Here is a 12,580-nt window from a genome sequence, read left to right as displayed (position 1 = left end):
CTGTGTGCGTGGAGGTGAAAACTGACCACTGATTGATCTAGTTTTGTCTGTAAAGAAAGTGGCAAAGTCATCAGCTGTAATAGAGGTGGAGGGAGGAGGTGGAGGGGACAGAGGAGGGAATTAAATGTTCTGAAGAGATTACGCATGTCTGGAGCGCTGTCGATCTTGTTGCGGAAATGTGAGGATTTGGCAGTGTGGACTTTAGCAGAGAAGGATGTGAGCATAGACTGGTACCTACTGAGGTCCGACAGATCGTTTGATTTGCGCCATTTTCTCTCTGCCGCTCTGAGTGTAGTGCGATGTTCACGAAGAACCTCGGATAACCAGGGGTTGGAAGGAGCAGCCCGTGCGGGCCTAGAGGAGAGAGGACAAATGTCGTCTAGACAAGAGGTTAAGGTAGAGCATAAAGTCTCAGTAGCTGCGTTTACATCCAGAGATGAGAAATGGGTGGGTGAAGGAAGAGAGGAGGATACCACAGAGGAAAGATGGGAAGGAGAAAGGGAGCGCAGGTTTCGTCTAAAAGTAACTGGTAGGGGGGTTGGTGGCACAGGAGAAGCAAAGTGTAATGTAAATGTAATGAAGAAATGGTCCGAAGTATGTAGCGGTTGTACCAGAATGTTATCTGCAGTACAATTGCGTGTGTAAATTAAGTCAAGTTGGTTGCCTGATTTGTGCGTGCTAGTAGTGGTAAGGCGTTTGAGATCAAACGAAGCTAGGAGTGCATGGAAGTCTGTAGCATAAGGCTTGTCTAGGTGAATGTTGAAATCACCAAAGAATAGGAGTGGAGTGCCATCCTCCACGAAAGAGGACAGCAGCCCGTCCAGCTCCTCTAGGAAGGTGGCTAGAATTTGGCTAGGGGGACGGTAAATGACCACGATCTGGAGTTTTATCGGAGCTGATACAGTAATGGCATGAGATTCAAATAATATATCCATCACATTGAATGTTTAACTTAAGTTTTTGTATTTTGGCCCAGTTCACTCTCACGTCTCAACATTAGCTGTAAAAATAGTTGCCTGCTGAAATTGAAATATATGTACATCTTCATGACTGTATAGACACACAGGTGAGTTTCTCTTTACTACTCGTTAGGTTTCTCTATATGCGACTCAATCGGAATCCTGTCAGATCGTCCATCAATGAGCATATAGGGTCGGCCAATTTGATTTGAAAAATCAAAGTGAACTTATTTAAATAACAATCATGGTCCTGCACAGTGAGTGACCTTACATATGCAGGTAAAATCAGATTTTCTCCAGCCATTGTTAAAAAAACAAGGTAACAAACTTCATAGCTAGCGTTAGTGAAGCGGTCAGGGGAATCTTTCTGCCTCCACCTAAGCCCCGCCCACAGAAAAACGTCACAATGTTTACTAACAGAAAAAGGGTCTATAGACAACCATACAAGGGTAATTGTTACTAAGCCTGCCCTGGGTACACCAATTTACTTGTCCGTTGCCCTCACAGATTCCTGCAGCTAAGCTTGGGTGTACATTTACATTCCAATAAAGGTTGATGATGACATGCCTCTGAAGTTTGACTTTTTGCACCATTACAATACTTATAGGCAACTAGTCATCATATCTTCCGCTCCATGAAACACATTAATGCTCAGTAGTACACATATATGGTTCTTTAATGTATTTGCATTGTACTAAAATGCGTTCATTTTCAATGGGCATATATGCGGCTGAAACAGGTAGCCTAGTGCATGCCGATTTTTTCAACATTTTAATATAACATTATAGTCATTATGGCCTAGTCTTCTCCTGCTCAGGTTGCTGCTGCCGCTCCATAACACAATTGTCTCAATGGTCTCATGAGTTAGGAGTGTGCTCAGAGCAGGTGCTGGTGGGTTTACATCTGCAGGCTTCATTGTTACCACTGGCACACTGGTTGTTTTACTACCCGCTTTCAAGGCGTTTCTCTGGAGTTGTTTAATGAAGAACTGGTGTTCAGCAGTTTGGCCAGGTGCTTGACATACAGTGAAACGTGCAGTTTTGTGGTCGAATGGAGCATGCTGTCTGGATCAGTAGAGAAATTGTGGACCATTGCTGCATACTCCTGAGGATGTCCTTCTTCCCATGGTGTTTATTAAGGGAGTTGTCAATGGGCTCTGCGTTTGTGCTCCAGTACAAACACCCTGCCACCAGTCTTCACAGGTCCAGTATGGGTCACAGGCGAGGCCAGCAGAGGCAGAGGTGGCGATATGTATTTCCTACACAGAGGGAATAAATGAATTAATTTCTGCATTCTGAAAATTCTGATAGAGGCTCCACATGGGAACCATGATATGAAAACAGTGAGGGCACAGGCAGTGTACCAGTGGTGTCTGCAACAAGTTGAATATTTAGTTTAATGTAAGAAAACAGAGTTTCTGCAGGTTTTATGAAGGTTAAGTTGAGACATTTTTAAGACCAAGTAAAGCAAATTTGAGGAACAAATGAGAAAAACTAAAATATGTTTTGTAGAATGTAAATGTCTGGAGAGAAACATAATGAGTTGTATTAACTTCAGAGTTTGAAAATGCAATTTCCAGCAGATATTCATAATTTTTTAATTCATTTTTACAAAACGCACTGAAACACTCTGCTCCAGACACTAGAGCTCGTTTTTATATTACATACTGTTATGCTGCTATACAGTATATGCACTAGAGCAGGTGCCCAATCCTGCTCCTGGAGGACCACTGTCCTGCAGAGTTCAGCTCCATCCCCAATAAACACACCTGAACCAGCCAATCATGATCTTATTAGGCATACTAGAAACTTCTAGGCAGGTGTGTTGAGGCAAGTTAGAGCTAAATTCTGCAGGACAGTGGCCCTCCAGGACCGACTTTGGACACCCCTGCACGAGTAAAAAAAAAAAAAAAAACATTTCATGCTAATACTGATTCTCTGTATTTCCTTTTTTTTTGCAGAGCCTTGTCATTGTTATCCCCGCTCCTCCAGCTCTCTCCTCTCTTTTGTTGTTCTTCACTTTATAACCCAACGACTCTTTTAAAAGCCATTTCCCCTGAGCAGTATTTAAAAAACTGCACTAGTGAGTGCCCATTCTGCAATTACACCAGTATGCCACAACTGATGTATTATACCTACGTACGGTGGCCGGGAAGTGCAAAACATTATTTCAAAGTGTGAAACACTTTTACGAAGCTCGAGACAAATTTACATTTTGGAAAACATTTTTACATATCATAAAACACAATTACATGGGAAAAACACTTTTACCAAGGACGAAACAAATTTACATTTTAGAAAACAAATTAACAAGACGCAAAACACTTTTACCAGTCCCGAAACAAATGTACAATGACAGATTCTTCACGGAAAGGGAATGTACCACACACAGGAAGTGACGCGGTGAAAGGTGGTGTTGTTGGTGAGCGCGGTAAATTCGTGTTGTGGTTGTGGAGTAAATGCCGTAAATAAAGTTTATGGTGACCGAACATGGACTGCGGCCGAGGGATGTTTTGCCCGTTTTGTAGTGATGTAAAAATGAAGCTTTGCGAAGCACCAAGGCTTCCTCTGAACTGTAGCTTTTCAAAACGATGCACACTAACGACATCTTGTGGTCAAAAGGTGGAAATAGCTGCCTTTGCGTCCCAGACGACCCAGCCATTTTTGGATTGTTTCAGATAATAAATCAGTTTGTGCTATGAAAATAAAACAAAGAACGTTCTCCACCTTTTTCTTGAGGTAAAAATGGGCGTGGCCATTTGTAAATTCTATGGGTCTAGCTTCCGGTCTCATGGGAGCAGCTATTTTTAGCTGTACAAAACAGTTCGTTTTGATGCTTGATATTGAAAATTAGTGTGTCTTATCGTATTATTTTAATGTATTTTCTTAATTATGAACACACTGGTTTGTAGTGCAAACATTTTTACCGTTTACTGCACGTTGTTATTCTCCTCGTTACCTATAGCGGCTAATGAACCGGAAGTCTCACCCATAGGCTTACTTCCGCGTTGAAGAAAAACAATATATGAATAAATGAGTGAATAAATCTGTGGAAAAAATAGGCAAGAATATATGATATGCATAAATGATCAAAATAAAAGAAGATTATCAGAATGGTCAGCTGAAGTGATTGTGAAGCGGGAATTAATACAAAATGAACATGCACAAAACTACACATGCATTTATTTATTCGTATATTGATTCATTCTTATCAAAGAAGTGAGTGACACTTCAAACTGTGCAAGTGGTTCGCGTTATTTGAAACAGAATATGAAGCAGTCACGTGGTTGTGTGCGAAAACGAAGCTTCGGACGTCACAGATCACGTGGTTTTGGCAAAATGAATCAAGCTCCGGTACAGTGCTTCACTCAGGCTCCAATTTGAAATTTTAACGAATACCTGCTGCCACTCCCAGACGAAAAACCGACGACAGCTGTGGTTAAACGAGATAAAACGAGCGGACTGGACAGAAACGATCGTCAAAAATACTCGCGTTTGCAGCGCACACTTCTTATCAGAAAAGGTTAAATAAAGTATTGTCTTTTGTTGTTATGGATTATGGTTTGTGTTACGCGTCTAAAGATTTCTTATGCATCTCACAACTATGAAATAATGTCTGTGTGCATGTGTGTAAAACAACAAACTGACGATTTATATGCTTAATCATCTGGAATATACATTATGATTGATAGTGGCTGGACTTTCTAAGAACTTAGTAAGAAAGAATCAAATACAGAAAGTTAAAAATTAATTTCTGGAATTTTTATTTCTAGAAACTATTCATATCTTCCTTTAAATGTGCTGTATGTGACGTATTGTAAATTTAACTTACATAATTTACAGGATGTATATAGCCTACTTTAAAATAACTATTTGGCCATGATACATCTTCAAATAATATATCCATCACATTGAATGTTTAACTTAAGTTTTTGTATTTTGGCCCAGTTCACTCTCACGTCTCAACATTAGCTGTAAAAATAGTTGCCTGCTGAAATTGAAATATATGTACATCTTCATGACTGTATAGACACACAGGTGAGTTTCTCTTTACTACTCGTTAGGTTTCTCTATATGCGACTCAATCGGAATCCTGTCAGATCGTCCATCAATGAGCATATAGGGTCGGCCAATTTGATTTGAAAAATCAAAGTGAACTTATTTAAATAACAATCATGGTCCTGCACAGTGAGTGACCTTACATATGCAGGTAAAATCAGATTTTCTCCAGCCATTGTTAAAAAAACAAGGTAACAAACTTCATAGCTAGCGTTAGTGAAGCGGTCAGGGGAATCTTTCTGCCTCCACCTAAGCCCCGCCCACAGAAAAACGTCACAATGTTTACTAACAGAAAAAGGGTCTATAGACAACCATACAAGGGTAATTGTTACTAAGCCTGCCCTGGGTACACCAATTTACTTGTCCGTTGCCCTCACAGATTCCTGCAGCTAAGCTTGGGTGTACATTTACATTCCAATAAAGGTTGATGATGACATGCCTCTGAAGTTTGACTTTTTGCACCATTACAATACTTATAGGCAACTAGTCATCATATCTTCCGCTCCATGAAACACATTAATGCTCAGTAGTACACATATATGGTTCTTTAATGTATTTGCATTGTACTAAAATGCGTTCATTTTCAATGGGCATATATGCGGCTGAAACAGGTAGCCTAGTGCATGCCGATTTTTTCAACATTTTAATATAACATTATAGTCATTATGGCCTAGTCTTCTCCTGCTCAGGTTGCTGCTGCCGCTCCATAACACAATTGTCTCAATGGTCTCATGAGTTAGGAGTGTGCTCAGAGCAGGTGCTGGTGGGTTTACATCTGCAGGCTTCATTGTTACCACTGGCACACTGGTTGTTTTACTACCCGCTTTCAAGGCGTTTCTCTGGAGTTGTTTAATGAAGAACTGGTGTTCAGCAGTTTGGCCAGGTGCTTGACATACAGTGAAACGTGCAGTTTTGTGGTCGAATGGAGCATGCTGTCTGGATCAGTAGAGAAATTGTGGACCATTGCTGCATACTCCTGAGGATGTCCTTCTTCCCATGGTGTTTATTAAGGGAGTTGTCAATGGGCTCTGCGTTTGTGCTCCAGTACAAACACCCTGCCACCAGTCTTCACAGGTCCAGTATGGGTCACAGGCGAGGCCAGCAGAGGCAGAGGTGGCGTATATGTATTTCCTACACAGAGGGGAATAAATGAATTAATTTCTGCATTCTGAAAATTCTGATAGAGGCTCCACATGGGAACCATGATATGAAAACAGTGAGGGCACAGGCAGTGTACCAGTGGTGTCTGCAACAAGTTGAATATTTAGTTTAATGTGCAAGAAAACAGAGTTTCTGCAGGTTTTATGAAGGTTAAGTTGAGACATTTTTAAGACCAAGTAAAGCAAATTTGAGGAACAAATGAGAAAAAACTAAAATATGTTTTGTAGAATGTAAATGTCTGGAGAGAAACATAATGAGTTGTATTAACTTCAGAGTTTGAAAATGCAATTTCCAGCAGATATTCATAATTTTTTTAATTCATTTTTACAAAAACGCACTGAAACACTCTGCTCCAGACACTAGAATATGGAAATATCTTTTACTGTAGCTTCAGATCATGCTGCAAAAAAGTGATGTTCTTCCTCAGTATTTTTGTCTTGTTTTCCAGTGCAAATGCCTAAAGATTCTTAAATAAAATACATTTACTGGAGATACAAAATAACATAAAATACAAAGTCTTGTTTGAAGTGATTTTGTGATTAAAACAAGAACTAATATCTGCCATTTGGCAAAAAAGTAACCTTAATTTAAAGGGAAGTTTTGATAGCTCATAGACTGATATTTGTTATTGTTTTAAGAATAAACTCTTTTAATTTCATTACATTTTTCAAGACTTCATGAATATTTGCAGAAACCCTGTGTGTATGATGTAGTTGATGTGTCAAATATTTACCTGTATCTGACTGAGGATCTGCATGGTACCAGGAACAGATGACAGCAGTGTAGAAACAGTGGTCTCTACAAGAACATCACAATAGAAATATTACAAAAAGCAATAATTCTGCACACACTCACACGTCTGGTTTGCTATCCTTGTGGGGACTCTCCATAGGCGTAATGCTTTTTCTACTGTACAGACCGTATATTCTATTGTCCTACACCAACCCTACACCTAAACCTACCCCTTACAGGAGACTACAGGCATTTTTTGATTTTCAAAAAACTTCATTCTCTGTGATTTATTAGCTTGTTCACCCGTGGAGACCTCAATTTAGGTCCCCACCGTGACACGAGTCCCCATGAGTCTGTTTGTATTCAGGTTTAAGTCCCCACCTGAATAGAAAAACAAGTACACACGTACACACACGTAAACACTACAATACTGTACAGGGTTTCTGCAGGATTTTTAAGCTCAAATTTAAGACCTTTTTAAGACCTGCACAAATAAAATTAATACCATATGAGCAGGGTAGGGCAATGTCTATGGTAAACTATTAAACTGTAAAATGACTGTAAAAAGCATGATTTACAGTTCAGATATAAGTGTTCAGGAAAACAAAACGTTTTATAAAATGATACACTTCACATTTCAGCCTTTAAACCATTTTTTAAGAAAATGGATGAGTCAAAAATATTAATTACATTAATTTAAACAAGTATTAGCAATAAATTATTATATTAATTAAATAACATACAAACACATTTTACTGTTTAGATTTTTATAATGAATTATCTTCTTATTGACCCACCAGTTCACATTTACAGCTCTGCGTGTTTGCAAGGTAAAAACATGGGTCGATTTTCACATTGGTCTGAACAAAAAACCTAATGTTCCTGCAATACCGGAGGCTGCAGTTCTAGGACCCTATTTTTTGGGACAGCACTATCTACTCCAACAGAGGAGACCTGATTCAAACATTAAACAAACAAACAGATGCAAAGACTAGATCCATGGAAACTATTCATTTTTTATCTTTCCATCTTATTTTTAATGTAAGAGCTAGCGTGAACCATTTGAGGGGGAGTCAGCAATCTCCATTTAGCCTTTTTAGCAGTGCAAAACAGTTCATTGTGATGCTGGATGTTGTAAATTAGTATTTGTATTCAAATTATTTTACATTTATTGAAGTACTAATAATCACACCAATTTGTACCGCAAGTGTTTTACCATTTACTGCACTTTAAGTTTGTCATACATCAGACATGAAGCGCTGCGGCTAATGAACTGAAGTCTCTTACAGACACAAGTCTTTCTTTCCAAGAAAACTGAATTTAAAACCAGAATATATTGAAATAAATTAGGTTAAATATTTCAAGAGGGTTACCAACGGGTATGTTTAGGGTTAGGAGTTGGTTAGGACAATAATTAAGTGTATACAATTAAACAACTACATAATTCCTTTAAAAAATAATCATATACAGAATTGAATAGCAAGTGCTATAAAATAGTATGAGCCACTAATATTTGGTCATTTAGCAGATGCTTTTATCCAAAGCGACTTATAAATGAGGACAATGGAAGCAATCAAAAACAACAAAAGAGCAATGGTATGCAAGTGCTATAACAAGTCTCAGTTAGCTTAATGCAGTACACATAGCAAGGTTTTTTTTAGTTTTTTTTTTTTGATAGTACTCAGCTGCTGGGATTGAGTTGGGCAGGTCATTCCACCAGGAAGGAACAGTTAATGTAAAAGTCTGTGAAAGTGATTTTGTGCCTCTTTGGGATGGTACAGTAAAGCGACGTTCACTTGCAGAACGTAAGCTTCTAGAGGCACATAAGTCTGAAGTAATTAATTTAGGTAAAGGGGTGCAGAGCCAGTGGTCGTAGCTATTGGTAGCCAGTGCAAATTGATAAACAGAGGTGTGATGTTCTTCATTCTTTCTTACATTATTTTTGGCTCACTAAAAATTAATCTTGCTGCATGTTCTGGATTAATTGTAAAGGTTTGATAGAACTGGCTGGAAGACCTGACATAATACATACATACAAAAAATAAATAAATAAAATAATTAAAAAAAAAAATATATATATAGGGTCCTAGAAATCCGGTTCTGAAACTACAGCCTCTGGTATTGCATGAATACACTACTCACAACAACAGCCTTATTGAACATGCGCATTCATTCTCTGCCAGCAGGAGGCGCTTTCGAACGGTTTCCGCGGTAACAGCAGAACACAAAGCAGCACCGGACTTTGAAACTTGCTGCGCTCATATTTATTTATAGCTTTTTGAAGTTTAATTGTCACATTAAGCTGCATCGTGATTCTGGTCTGTACCCAAATTTAAGACCTCTTGAAATCATAATTAAGACTTTCTTGTACAATTTAAGACTTTTTATGACCTTAAATTTGATAAAGTAAATTTAAGACATTTTAAGACTTTTTAAGGACCCGCGGAAACCCTGACTGTAGTACTCCTGCTGTTCTTGGCAGACTGATATTCATTTACAAATTCATGGCTGCACTGTAAATATAATGGCCAATACAGTAACAACAATGGTAAATTTATTTTTGTGACTCTACTGCTAAAATACCATGGCTAAATTATGGTTACTATAGTAAAACCATGGTCAGAAAACATTATTGAACTGTGGAATACATGTAATATCATTACAAAAATGAGAATAATGGTTACGCCCATTCATAATTTAGCTTGTTATCAACAGATGACGTGTTAATGATGACAAACAATAACGTTACACAGAACCGTAAATTACAGCCATGTTCATTCATAATTTGGCGTGCAAACAATCAACCTACGATAAACTATAGTAAACAAAACCGGACAGGGTAAAGTTTGGAAACGAACAAAGTTTACTAACGTGATTTCAGCATTAACGGTAACAAAACGTATACTGATGTCACATAACATATCTTACCTCTGACAGATGCTTGAGAATGCGTTGAAATAAACAACCGAGGCAGACCGCCGCTGTTTTCTTCTCCTGCGAATTCAAACTTCCCGCGGGTGCCGAAACACGGAAGAGCGCCACTAGAGCGCTAGCGGCCGAAAGTATATTGCATCCGTAGTGGTTTAGCACTACCATTGAGAATGAATGGGAAACGGTTTAGGGCCGTTTAGCGCGGAGAGACCGCGGTTCGAAACCCCCTCGGAGCGGGGCGAGTAGGACTGCGACATACTGATCCTATGACCTTATATAAAATCACCTGAAAAACTAGTGAACTACATTTTATTTAGCATTTATGGTAAAGATGATGACATCAGATGAACGATTCTGTTAAACAAAGTTTGTAGCAAGAGGTTAGCTGCCAGTTCCTGTAAGTCAAATGAGCCAGATGACGGAGACTCTCACCTTTTGTTTGTAATGGCTCTTTGGGCAGTCGTTGAGCAGTTATGCTGATTGGATTAGGAGTGGTTAAACGGGGCAGGTTGCTATACCTGAATATTTCATTTGTATTCTTGTTTATTTGGGGGCTCAAGCCCCTGCCCTTTTTCAAAATTATTCAAAAGTGCCCCTCTCAGACAAATAGCAATGATATTGTAGTCAGTAATTTTTTTAATTTATTTTTATTAATGCTTGAACAGACAGTACAAGAAGAACATAGCCAAGGGATCACATACAAATCCAAAAAATAATGACCAATAGTTATAAATTAAACATAAATGACAAACACACATAAACATTAATAATAAAATAAAAATTGTTACAAAAAAAAGAAGAAAAAAAAAGAAAATAAATAAAACCATCAGATGTGAATGACATTACAATGACATTGCAAAGAAATACAAACAGTCGTACATAAGGAAAGCATCTAAATACAAGGATTTTCTTTAAATACCTCTGTTATTTTTCTAATATTTCAGGAAACTTAGTTTTTTTTAAATTCTTTATAAGATGAAGATATTTTAGAAGTGAGTTTAATTCAATTTTAAAAAGGGGATAGGATGGGTAACTATTTGCAAATTTTTGTTTGTGAATGAAAAATGTACCATATAAAAGGAAAAAAAATAACAGTATGTTCCAGGGGTTTCTTTTTAGTATTATCATAATAAAAAATAATGTCTAAAACTAAAAGAATGTAGCCTACTATTGTAGTCAGTAAAACAAAATGAATTTGAATTATAATTAACATCAAACTGTGCACAAAACAGTAAGTAATCGCCCAAAAGTCGGAAAATTCCTGTTTATTTTTACATATTTGTCAATCTGAGGCGTTGTTTTGGGTTGCGTACGTTTTGCTCGACTGATATTCCAGTCTGTTCAGAAACATATGCTCTCAAGCCATATATCGTTCTTTCAGCGAATAGATCGACGGAAGGAAAATAATAATAATAATAATAATAAAATAAAAATAAACCAAACAATATTTTAAACTTTTTTTTCATCAATAATCAAAGTTAGTGTGTCGATTTATTAAAAAAAAAAAAAAATCCATATATTATATATTTTAGAATATTACATAATTCATCAATGCCCGTTTGTCATGTATAATAGCCTACACCAACCAATCATGATCTGGCACATTTCATTGGACAATAATGTGAAGTGGAGCAGTCATTTTCCGTGCTTATTCATAAATCGGTTGAAAATTACATGGGACAGACAAGCTTATTTGTGGAGCGATCTGGATCTGTGGTTTGTCTCATTTTATAAATCAAATTGCATCGCTGAGAAAATGGACGCTAAATGACTACAAAAGCACGGCACAAAACCGTGCAGCGCCAAAAGTCGCAATAATGGTAATCAGTATTCATTTCACTTACATTTACGTATGATGCACCGTTTACTAATTCATGAAACTATCATAGTTAATGAAGCCCAAGTGCCACCTACAGGCCTATTATGTGAAGTGTAGGCTGGCGAAATGGTGACATGAAAGGATTTTATTATAGCCTATTACCACTTTTGATAATTATGTAGCATTATGAAGGTGTCTTATGCTCATAAAACCTGCATTTATTTGATCGAAAATACAGAAAAAAACTGTAATATAGTGAAATATAAAAAAAAAAAAAAAGAATGTTTATCTATTTTAATAAACTTTAAAATATCATTTAGACTATCAGCATCATTACTCCAGTCTTCAGTGCATGATCCTTCAGAAATAATTGTAATATGCTGATTTATTATCAATACTGGAAACAGTTGTGATTTTTATTTTTTTATGGAAACCATGATACTTTTTTGGGGTTCATTGATAAATAAAAAGAAAAAGAACAGCATTTATTCAAAACAGAGATGTTTTCTAACAATGTCAATCTTTACGATCACCATTTCTATCAATTTAGCAAATCTTTGCTGAATGAAAACTAATTTCTTTCCCCCCCCAAAAAAATAAATAAATAATATATATATATATATATATATATATATATACATACACTGACCTCAAGCTTTTCAACATATATTGTAACAAAAGTTATATTTTAAATAAATGCTGTGCTTTTTAAACTTTTTATTAATCAAATAATCCTGAAAAAAGTATCTCAGGTTTCCAATATTGATAATAAATCAGAATTGCATATTTAAAGTATATTAAAAATTTGATCAAATATATGCAGGCTTGATGACCATAAATTACTTCTTGCAAAAATATAAAACAGTGACCTATATTTTTTTTTTTTTTACATTGCCCCTATTTTACATTTGAGCCCCTGC

This window comes from Onychostoma macrolepis, chromosome 14 (assembly GCF_012432095.1).
Source record: "Onychostoma macrolepis isolate SWU-2019 chromosome 14, ASM1243209v1, whole genome shotgun sequence".
Classification (NCBI taxonomy): domain Eukaryota; kingdom Metazoa; phylum Chordata; class Actinopteri; order Cypriniformes; family Cyprinidae; genus Onychostoma; species Onychostoma macrolepis.
The sequence above is the reverse complement of the archived record's forward strand: the minus strand, read 5'-3'. Positions refer to the sequence as shown.